General features: G+C 57.2%; 1 pseudogene; it reads left to right on the top strand.

Moving 5' to 3' along the window:
* Positions 1–6,865: 6,865 nt before the first annotated feature.
* On the top strand, positions 6,866–6,984 carry LOC136046016 (5S ribosomal RNA; annotated as a pseudogene).
* Positions 6,985–11,919: the final 4,935 nt, after the last annotated feature.

The following is an 11,919-nucleotide window of genomic DNA, read 5'->3' as shown; positions in this document are numbered from 1 at the left end:
AAACCTCTACTACAGTGCCGCCCCACCCCCCCGATCCCTCTAGGGGGCCGCCCCCACACCCCCAGATGCCCCTAGGGGGCCGCCCCACCCCCCCAGATCCCCCTAGGGGGCCGCCCCACCCCCCCAGACTCAGCTACAGGGCCACCCCACCCCCCAGATCCCTCTAGGGGGCCGCCCCACCCCCCCCAGATCCCTCTAGGGGGCCGCCCCCACCCCCCCAGATCCCTCTAGGGGGCCGCCCCCACCCCCCCAGATCCCCCCTAGGGGGCCGCCCCACACCCCCAGACTCAGCTACAGGGCCACCCCACCCCCCAGATCCCTCTAGGGGGCCGCCCCACCCCCCCCAGATCCCCCTAGGGGGCCGCCCCACCCCCCCAGATCCCCCTAGGGGGCCGCCCCACACCCCCAGACTCAGCTACAGGGCCACCCTCCACCCCCCAGATCCCTCTAGGGGGCCGCCCCACCCCCCCAGATCCCCCTAGGGGGCCGCCCCACCCCCCCAGATCCTCTAGGGGCCGCCCCACACCCCACCCCTGGCTCTGGGGCCGCCCCACACTCACCCTGTCCTGCCGTTGGCTTTGGGGGACTCGGGGGGCGCGTCGGCCGCCCCCACATCCTCGAAACTGGCGGGGGGCGGCCGGCGGCGGCGGCGGCGGCGTGCAGGGCCCGTGGCCGTCCCCGTCGGTGTCCTGGCCGCCCGGCGTGCCGGTGCCGGTGCCGCTGCCCCCGGCTGTCGCGGTGGGCACCGGTGGGCGGCGGCGGTAGCGGCGGTGGTCCCGGCGGATCCCGCCCTCCTCCTCCTCCTCGGCGGCGAGGGAAGGAGAACTTGGAGCGTTGCTCTTTGAGCAGCGCCTCGATGCGGGAGTCCAGGCTGCTGTGCTGCGCGAAGGGGACGCTCTCGGGGGTGTTTTCGGGGGCCGGAGAACCCCCCCTCGGTGGCGGAGGAGGAGGAGGAGGAGGAGGAGGAGGAGGTTCGGTGGCAGCCGGCGGCGGCGGTTCGGCGGGCGGATCGGTGCCGGGTTCGGCCGGAGCCAGGAGTTCGGTGGGCGGCAGAGCGTTGGCGGCGAAGGTCTCGGCGGCCGGCAGCAGGCGGAAGTCGGGGTCGGCGGGCGGCGGCGCGGGGACGGCGTAGAAGGGGTCGGCGGGGGGGGGGGGGGTAGGAGCCGGGGGGGGTGGGGAGGGAGGAAGAGGACGGAGGGGTGCTGTCGCCGTCGCGGGGGGGCGCGGAGGCGGGAGGGGAAGGCGTCGTCGGGGCGGCGGAGCGAGGAGGAGGAGGAGGAGGAGGAAGGCAGGCGGGCGTCAGCGGAGGCGTGGCGCTGGTAGCGGCTGTAGGGCAGGTAGGGCTCCGTGGGGCGGAAGGGGGCGGGGGGGGTGCGGCGGGGGTAGAAGGGGTCGGTGGGGAAGGGCAGCCTGCGTGGGACAGAGGGACGGGGTCACAACGGCGCAAACCCAACTACAACCCAACCGGGACCCAACGGGACCGCAGATCCAACTACAACCCAACCGGGACCCAACGGGACCGCAGATCCAACTACAACCCAACCGGGACCCAACGGGACCGCAGATCCAACTACAACCCAACCGGGACCCAACGGGACCGCAGATCCAACTACAACCCAACCGGGACCCAACGTGGACACAGATCCAACTACAACCCAACCGGGACCCAACGTGGACACAGATCCAACTACAACCCAACCGGGACCCAACGTGGACACAGATCCAACTACAACCCAACCGGGACCCAGCTACAACTCAACCAGGAACCAAAGTGGCCACAAATCCAACTACAACCCAAGCAGGACACAACGTGACCACAGATCCAACTACAACCCAACCAGGACCCAGCTACAACCCAACCAACACCCAACACGACCCCAAATTCAACCACAACCCAAACAGAAACCCAACTACAACCCAACCGACACCCAACACGACCCCAAATTCAACCACAACCCAACCAGAACCCAACTACAACGCAACCAACACCCAACACGACCCCAAACTCAACCACAACCCAACCAGAACCCAACTACAACGCAACCAACACCCAACACGACCCCAAATTCAACCACAACCCAACCAGAACCCAACTACAGCGCAACCGAGACCCAACACGACCCCAAATTCAACCACAACCCGACCAGAACCCAACTACAACGCAACCGAGACCCAACACGACCCCAAATTCAACCACAACCCGACCAGAACCCAACGACAACGCAACCAACACCAAACACGACCCCAAATTCAACCACAACCCGAACACAGCCCAACTACAACCCAACCAACACCCAATACGACCCTAAATTCAACCACAACCCAACCAGAACCCAACTACAACCCAACCGAGACCCAACACGACCCCAAATTCATCCACAAGCCGACCAGAACCCAACTACAGCGCAACCGAGACCAAACACGACCCCAAATTCAACCACAACCCAACCAGAACCCAACTACAACGCAACCAACACCCAACACGACCCCGAACTCAACCACAACCCGACCAGAACCCAACTACAACCCAACCAACACCCAATACGACCCTAAATTCAACCACAACCCGACCAGAACCCAACTACAACGCAACCAACACCCACACACGACCCCAAATTCAACCACAACCCAACCAGAACCCAACTACAACCCAAGCAGGACACAACGTGACCCCAAATTCAACCACAACCCAACCAGAACCCAACGACAACACAACCGAGACCCAACATGACCCCAAATTCAACCACAACCCAACCAGAACCCAACTACAACCCAACCAACACCCAACACGACCCCAAATTCAACCACAACCCAACCAGAACCCAACTACAACCAACAACATCCAACACGACCCCAAATTCAACCACAACCCGACCAGAACCCAACTACAACGCAACCAACACACGACCCCAAATTCAACCACAGCCCAACCACAATGGGACCCCCCCCCCAAACGTCCCCGAAACTCAACAACCCCCCCCATGCTGCGCGGTTGTACCCACCAACAACCGGAGCTCGACCGCGCGCCCTACCTTCCGGTGTAGGTGGGGGTCCTGGGTGTAAGCGGCCCCACGGGTGCTGTAGGGGGTCCCTGGGGGGGGGAAGGCGCCGTATCCCGTGCTGGGGGGCTCGGGGGTGCCGTTGCCGGGGGTGGAGCCGGCACCGGTGCTGCCGTAGGCGCTGTCGGCTGAATGGCGCCGCCGCGATTCGGGCTGGGGGGAGGGGGGAGAGGGAGGGAGAAACAGGGGGTGTTGGGGGGCAGGGAGGGGCTTCAAAATGGCCCCAGAGTCGGAAATGGGGAGGGGGAGAACATCAGACGGCCCCAGGGGGTATGGGAGACCCCACCGTGGGGAGAGGGGGGTAATGAAGTGGGGGGAGACCCCAAAATGGGCCCCCAGCCCCCATAGGATTTCCCCCCCGGCACCCAAAAGGAGCCCTCCCAAACCCCAATCGGAGCCCCCAGCCCCTCGAGTCCATAAAAGAGCCCCACCATGACTCCTCCAACCCCCAAAAGATCACCCCCAGACCCCAAAGGACTCCCCCAAAAAAAACGCCTTTGATTCTTAAATTAAAAGCTCCTCCCAGAACCCTAAAAACCCAACCCCAGCCCCCCAAAATCCCATTGCTTAGGGTTTTTTCTTCATCATTCCCCCGCTTTGGACATTGTGACCCACACTTCAACCCCAAAAGGACATCTCCCACCCCAAAGGGACCCCCCAGCCCCAATAAGGACGCCCCCCGCCCCAATAAGGATGCCCCCAGCCCCAATAAGGACGCCCCCCGCCCCAAAATCCCATTTTTCAGTTCCTTCTCCGTAACTCCTCTAGTTCGTCCCCGTCAACCAACGCTCCAGCCCCAAAACAACTCCTCCAGCCCCAAAAAGACGCTCTCTGGGACCCCGGAAAGACCCCTCCATCCCTAAAAGATCCTCCCCACCCCAAAAATCCCTTTTTGGGATCTTCCCCTCCCGTACCGCCTCGGCCTTGTCCCCCGCGGTCGGCGCCTTGCCGCCGGTGGGCACGGTTTGGGGCGTGTAGGCCCCGTTGACGATCAGCTCATAGTACTTCATCCTCTGCTGCCTACGGGAAACCCGACGGGGTTTTGGGGTCGGGCTCTGTGAGGAAACCCCCCCGCCCCGAAAAAAACGACGGAGGGGGATGGGGAAGGGCTGACCCTTGATGTCCAGCTGGACGTGGATGACGTTGCCCATGACCGGCGTGTTGTGGAGGTGTTTGACGGTCTCCTTGGCGCCGCGGGTGCTGGCGAAGAGGACGCGGGCCAAGCCCAGGTGCTTGCGGGTTTTGGGGTGGTGGAGGATCTCCACCTCCTCCACTTCGCCGTATTTGCGACACATTTCGGCCAGGAAAGGTTCGCGGATGTTGTCGTTGAGGCGGGCGAAGGTCACTTCCTTCAGCGGGATCTGGCCGACGTAGAACTCGTCCAACTGCGCCCCAAAAGGGAATGGAAGTTAGGAACGGAAACGGGGACGGCCTCAAAGCTGCTGGAATGGCCCCAAAGCCACTGAGATGGCCCCAAAGCCACTGAGATGGCCCCAAAATCAACCCCAGAGCCGCTGAGATGGCCCCAAACCAACCCCAGAGCCACTGGGATTATCCCAAAGCCGCTGAGATGACCCCAAACCAACTCTAGAGCCCACTGAGATGGCCCCAAAGCCATTGAGAGGGCCCCAAAGCAACCCCAGAGCCACTGAGATGGCCCCAAAGCCACTGAGATGGCCCCAAAATCAACCCCAGAGCCGCTGAGATGGCCCCAAAGCCACTGAGATGGCCCCAAAATCAACCCAGAGCCACTGAGATGGCCCCAAAGCCACTGAGATGGCCCCAAAATCAACCCCAGAGCCGCTGAGATGGCCCCAAAGCTGCTGAATAGCCCCAAAGCCACTGAGATGGCCCCAAAATCAACCCCAGAGCCGCTGAGATGGCCCAAACCAACCCCAGAGCCACTGGGATTATCCCAAAGCCGCTGAGATGACCCCAAACCAACTCTAGAGCCACTGAGATGGCCCAAAGCCATTGAGAGGGCCCCAAAGCAACCCCAGAGCCACTGAGATGGCCCCAAAGCCACTGAGATGGCCCCAAAATCAACCCCAGAGCCGCTGAGATGGCCCCAAAGCCACTGAGATGGCCCCAAAATCAACCCCAGAGCCACTGAGATGGCCCCAAAGCCACTGAGATGGCCCCAAAATCAACCCCAGAGCCGCTGAGATGGCCCCAAAGCTGCTGGAATAGCCCAAAGCCACTGAGATGGCCCCAAAATCAACCCCAGAGCCGCTGAGATGGCCCCAAACCAACCCCAGAGCCACGGGATTATCCCAAAGCCGCTGAGATGACCCCAAACCAACTCTAGAGCCACTGAGATGGCCCCAAAGCCATTGAGAGGGCCCCAAAGCAACCCAGAGCCACTGAGATGGCCCCAAAGCCACTGAGATGGCCCAGAGCCAACCCCAGAGCCACTGAGATGGCCCCAAAGCCACTGAGATGGCCCCAGAGCCAACCCCAGAGCCACTGAGATGGCCCCAAAGCTGCTGGAATAGCCCCAAAGCCACTGAGGATGGCCCCAAAATCAACCCCCAGAGCCACTGAGATGGCCCCAAACCAACCCCAGAGCCACTGGGATTACCCCAAAGCCACTGAGATGACCCCAAAACCAACACTAGAGCCACTGAGATGGCCCCAAAGCCATTGAGAGGGCCCCAAAGCAACCCCAGAGCCACTGAGATGGCCCCAAAGCTGCTGGAATAGCCCCAAAGCCACTGAGATGGCCCCAAAATCAACCCCACAGCCACTGAGATGGCCCCAAAGCCACTGAGATGGCCTAAAAACAACCCCAGAGCCAATGAGATGGCCCCAAACCAACCCCAGTACCACTGAGATGGCCCCAAAGCCACTGAGATGGCCCCAAATCAACCCCAGAGCCACTGAGATGGCCCCAAAGCCACTGAGATGGCCCCAAAGCCAACCCCTGTACCACTGAGATGACCCCAGAGCTGCTGAGATGACCCCAAAACCGCTGAGATGACCCCAAACCAACCCGTGTACCACTGAGATGACCCAGAGCTGTTGAGATGACCCCAAAGCCGCTGAGATGACCCCAAAACCAACCCCTGTATCGCTGAGATGACCCCAGAGCTGTTGAGATGACCCCAAAGCCGCTGAGATGACCCCAAAACCAACCCCTGTATCGCTGAGATGACCCCAGAGCTGTTGAGATGACCCCAAAGCCACTGAGATGACCCCAAAGCCGTTGAGATGACCCCAAAACAACCCCTGTATCACTGAGATGACCCCAGAGCTACCAAGATGACCCAAAGCCACCAACGTGGCCCCACAGTCAGCGCCCGCGATCCCAACAGCATTAAGATGTCCTTAAAGCCGCTCCCCACGTCCCCGAAACCCCCGAGATGACCCCAAGGTCAACCCCAAAGTCATCGAGGTGACCCCCAACGCCGACCCCGTCCACCGCCTCACCTTGAACTTGGGGACGGGCAAGGAGAGGTCGCGGTGCTTGGACCAGATGCGGCGGGGCCGGGGGTCCCGCACGTCGCCCTCGGGACGGTACCCGGAGTCCTGTGGGGTGCAGCACCCACGGGTGGGGGCCCGGAAGAGGCTCTGGGTCCCATCCCAGGCCTATGGGGTACAAACTCCCAACTCTCGACCCCGAAACACACCCAAAATCTGCGCTTGTGGGGTGCCCCACGTGCCAGTGATGACACCTATGGGGCACCCCACAACGCTGACAGGGCTGGATCGCCCCCAGCCCCCCCCCCCCCCCCATTAAGAGCATGGGACTCTTAATCCCAGGGTCGTGGGTTCGAGCCCCACGTTGGGTGCTGTAGGCTTATATAGTCTACGGCCACACCACTCCAGCAACGCCCGATCTCGTCTTATCTTGGAAGCTAAGCAGGGTCGGGCCTGGTTAGTACTTGGATGGGAGACCTCCTAGGAATACCGGGCGCTGTAGGCTTATATAGTCCTACGGCCACACCCGATCTCATCTTATCTTGGAAGCTAAGCAGGGTCGGGCCTGGTTAGTCCTTGGATGGGAGACCTCCTGGGAAGACCACGCGCTGTAGGCTTATATAGTCTACGGCCACACCCGATCTCGTCTTATCTTGGAAGCTAAGCAGGGCTGGGCCTGGTTAGTACTTGGATGGGAGACCTCCTGGGAAGACCGGGCACTGTAGGCGTATATAGTCTACGGCCACAACCCGATCTCGTCTTATCTTGGAAGCTAAGCAGGGTCGGGCCTGGTTAGTCCTTGGATGGGAGACCTCCTGGGAAGACCGGGTGCTGTAGGCTTATATAGTCTATGGCCACACCCCGATCTCGTCTTATCTTGGAAGCTAAGCAGGGTCGGGCCTGGTTAGTACTTGGATGGGGGGGGGGGGGGGGTTAATTAGCGGGCCGCTCGTTAGCGGGACTCACGGGGACGCTGAAGTGGACGCCATCGTAGCGGTAGACCTTCTGTGGGGCGCGGCGCAGCGCGGGGTCCACCACCAGCTTTGTAGCTGCGCCACGGGACGCTGGGGGGACGCTGGCTCTCACCCCCCACCTCCGGCTCCATTCTGCCTCATTGACACTGGGGAGGGGGGCACAATGTTTTTTGGGGGGGGGTTAGGGTCACCCACGGCCCCCTCGCGACCCCAAAATGCCCCTTATTTCCCACAGTGAATAGCCCAGGACTGCCCCATAGCGCTCCAGAACCGCTACGAAGTGCCACGGAATAACCCCTAAATTGACCCCAACCCCCCCCCCCCAAAATCCCCAATATTCAGCCCAAACCCCAACATCCACCTCAGTTTTACCTCAAAATCCCCAATGTTCACCCCAAATCCCCAAGTTCACCTCAGTTTTACCTCAAAATCCCCACTATTTACCCCAAATCCCCTCAGTTTTACCCCAAAATCCCAATATTCACCCCAAATCCCTCAGTTTTACCTCAAAATCCCCAATATTCACCCCAAATCCCCACATTCACCTCAGTTTTACCTCAAAAACCCCAATATTCACCCCAAAATCCCCAATATTCACCCCAAAATCCCCACATTCACCTCAGTTTTACCTCAAAATCCCCAATATTTACCCCAAAATCCCCACATTCACCTCAGTTTTACCCCAAAATCCCCAATATTCACCCCAAATCCCCACGTTCACCTCAGTTTTACCTCAAAATGCCCATGTTCACCCCCAAATCCCCTTAATCACCTCAATTTTATCTCAAAATCCCAATATTCACCTCTAACCCCAACATTCACCTCAGTTTTACCTCAAAACCCCAATATTCACTCCCAAATCCCCTTAATCACCTCAGTTTTACCCCAAAATCCCCAATATCCACCCCAAATCCTCACGTTCAACCTCAGTTTTACCCCAAAATCCCCAATATTCACCCCAAATCCCCACATTCACCTCAGTTTTACCCCAAAATCCCCAATATTCACCCAAATCACACGTTCACCTCAGTTTTACCTCAAAATCCCCAATATTCACCCCAAAATCCCCAATATTCACCCCAAAATCCCCACATTCACCTCAGTTTTACCTCAAAATCCCCAATATTTACCCCAAAATTACCACATTCACCTCAGCTTTACCTCAAAATCCCCAATATTTACCCCTAATCCCTCAGTTTTACCCCAAAATTCCCAATACTCATCCCAAACCCCCCACATTCACCTCAGTTTTACCCCAAAAATCCCCAATGTTTACCGCCAAAATCCCTTAATCACCTCAGTTTTACCCCCAAAATCCCCAATATCCACCCCAAATCCTTACTTTCACCTCAGTTTTACCCCAAAATCCCCAATATTCACCCTAATCCCAACATTCACCTCAGTTTTACCCCAAAATCCCCAATATTCACCCCAAATCCCCACATTCACCTCAGTTTTACCCCAAAATCCCCACTATTTACCCCAAATCCCCACAGTTTTACCTCAAAATCCCCACTATTTACCCCAAATCCTCACGTTCACCTCAGTTTTACCTCAAAACCCCAATATTCACCCAAATCCCCACATTCACCTCAGTTTTACCTCAAAATCCCCACTATTTACCCCAAAACCACCACATTCACTTCAGTTTTACCCCAAAATCCCAATATTCACCCCAAATCCCCTCAGTTTTACCCCAAAATCCCCACTATTTACCCCAAATCCCCTCAGTTTTACCTCAAAATCCCCAATATTCACCCCAAATCCCCTCAGTTTTTACCCCAAAATCCCCAATATTCACCCCAAATCCCCTCAGTTTTTCCCCAAAATCTCCAATATTTACTCGAAATCCCCTCAGTTTTACCCCAAAATCCCCAATATTCACCCAAATCCCCTCAGTTTTACCCCCAAAATCCCCACTATTTACCCCAAATCCCCTCAGTTTTACCTCAAAAATCCCAATATTCACCCCCAAATCCCCTCAGTTTTACCCCAAAATCCCCACTATTTACCCCAAATCCCCTCAGTTTTACCCCAAAATCCCACTATTCACCCAAATCCCCTCAGTTTTACCCCCAAAATCCCCACTATTTACCCCAAATCCCCTCAGTTTTACCCAAAATCCCCACTATTTACCCCAATCCCCTCAGTTTTACCTCAAAATCCCCAATATCCACCCCAAATCCCACATTCACCTCAGTTTTACCTCAAAATCCCCAATATCCACCCCAAATCCTCACGTTCACCTCAGTTTTACCTCATAATCCCAATATTTACCCCAAACCCGAACATTCACCTCAGCTTTACCTCAAAATCCCCAATATTTACCCCTAATCCCCTCAGTTTTACCCCAAAATTCCCAATATTCACCCCAAATCCCCACATTCACCTCAGTTTTACCTCAAAATCCCCAATATTCACCCCAAATCCCCACATTCACCTCAGTTTTACCCCAAATCCCCAATATTCACCCCAAATCCTCACGTTCACCTCAGTTTTATCTCATAATCCCCAATATTTACCCTAAATCCCAACATTCACCTCAGTTTTACCTCAACATCCCCAATATTCACCCCAAAATCCCCATATTCACCCCAAAATCCCCACATTCACCTCAGTTTTACCTCAAAATCCCAATATTTACCCCAAAATTACCACATTCACCTCAGTTTTACCCAAAACCCCCAATATTCACCCCAAATCCCCACGTTCACCTCAGTTTTACCCCAAAATCCCCCAATATTCACCCCAAATCCCCTCAGTTTTACCCCAAAATCCCCAATATTTACCCCAAATCCACCACATTCACCTCAGTTTTACCTCAAATCCCCAATATTCACCCCAAATCCACCACATTCACCTCAGTTTTACCCCAAAACCCCCAATATTCACCCCTAACCCCAACATTCACCTCAGTTTTACCTCAAAAAACCCAATATTCACCCCAAATCCCCACATTCACCTCAGTTTTACCCCAAAATCCCCAATATTCACCCCAAATCCCCACATTCACCACAGCTTTACCCCAAAATCCCCAAATATTTCACCCCAAATCCCAACATTCACCTCAGTTTTACCCCAAAATCCCCATATTCACCCCAAATCCCCACATTCACCTCAGTTTTACCTCAAAATCCCCAATATTTACCCCAAATCCCCAACATTCACCTCAGTGTTACCTCAAAATCCCCAATATTCACCCCCAAATCCACCACATTCACCTCAGTGTTAGCCCAAAGTCCCCAATATTCACCCCAAATCCCCACATTCACCTCAGTTTTACCTCAAAATCCCCAATATCCACCCCTAACCCCAACATTCACCTCAGTTTTACCTCAAAACCCCAATATTCACCCCAAATCCACCACATTCACCTCAGTTTTACCCCAAAATCCCAATATTCACCCCAAATCCCCACATTCACCTCAGTTTTACCCCAAAATCCCAATATTCACCCCAAATCCCCTCAGTTTTACCTCAAACCCCCAATATTCACCCCTAACCCCCACGTTCACCTCAGTTTTACCCCAAAATCCCTACGTTCCCCCCTAAATCCCCACCTTTCCCCTCACAGCCCCACATTCACTTCGCCGTTCCCTCAAATCCCAATAGTTACCCCCCAAACCCCCAATACTTACCCCCCCACTCAACCCCATATTTACCCTCAAATCCCCCCACTCACCCCAAATTTACCCCCACCCCCCACATTTCACCCAAATCGCCCCACATTTCCCCCAATTCCCCCCACTTTCACCCGCTGCTCCCCCCCCATTACCCCCCCTAATTTTCCCCCTCCCCCATCAGGACCCCACATCCCCTTCCCCCGCCCCCCCAAACCCACCCCAATTGCCCCCAGTTTCCCATTCCCCCCCTAACCCCCCCCCCCCATTCCCTCCCACCTCCAAAACCCACCCCAATTCCCCCCCCAATCTCACCCAATTCCCCCCAGTTACTCCAGTTAACCCTCCCCCCATTACATCCCAAACTCCCCCCAAGTTCCCCCCCCATTACCTCCCAAACCCACCCAATTCCCCCCAATTCCCCCTCCCACTGCCTCCCAATCTCCCCCCAGTTCCCCCAATTCCCCCCAGCTTCCCCTCTCCCCCAGTTACCCCTTCCCCCCCATTACCTCCCAATCTCACCCCAGTTCCCCCCAGTTTCCTCAATTCCCAGTTTCCCCTCCCCCTCCCCGTTACCCCTCCCCCTCCCCAATTCCCTCAGCCCCCAATTCCCTCCCCCCCCCCCCCCCCCCCCTCCGTTCCCGTCAGCTCTCCCAGGACCGGCCCGCCCTCACCTGCCGCTGCCGCCCCTCACGGGGAGGGGAGGAGGAGTTGGAAGAGTGGGGGGCGAATCGCGGCTCTCCGGGCCCGGGTGGGGGGGGGGGATCCACTCAGGACCGGGGGAGGGGGGGGGCGGAGCGGGAACGGAGCGGAGCGGAACCGCCGCCGCCGCCGCGGGACCGGGAG

The sequence above is a fragment of the Cyrtonyx montezumae genome, unplaced genomic scaffold (assembly GCF_038088225.1).
Source record: "Cyrtonyx montezumae isolate F1298 unplaced genomic scaffold, pur_monq_1.0 scaffold_151, whole genome shotgun sequence".
Lineage (NCBI taxonomy): Eukaryota > Metazoa > Chordata > Aves > Galliformes > Odontophoridae > Cyrtonyx > Cyrtonyx montezumae.
The sequence above is the reverse complement of the archived record's forward strand: the minus strand, read 5'-3'. Positions and strand labels throughout refer to the sequence as shown.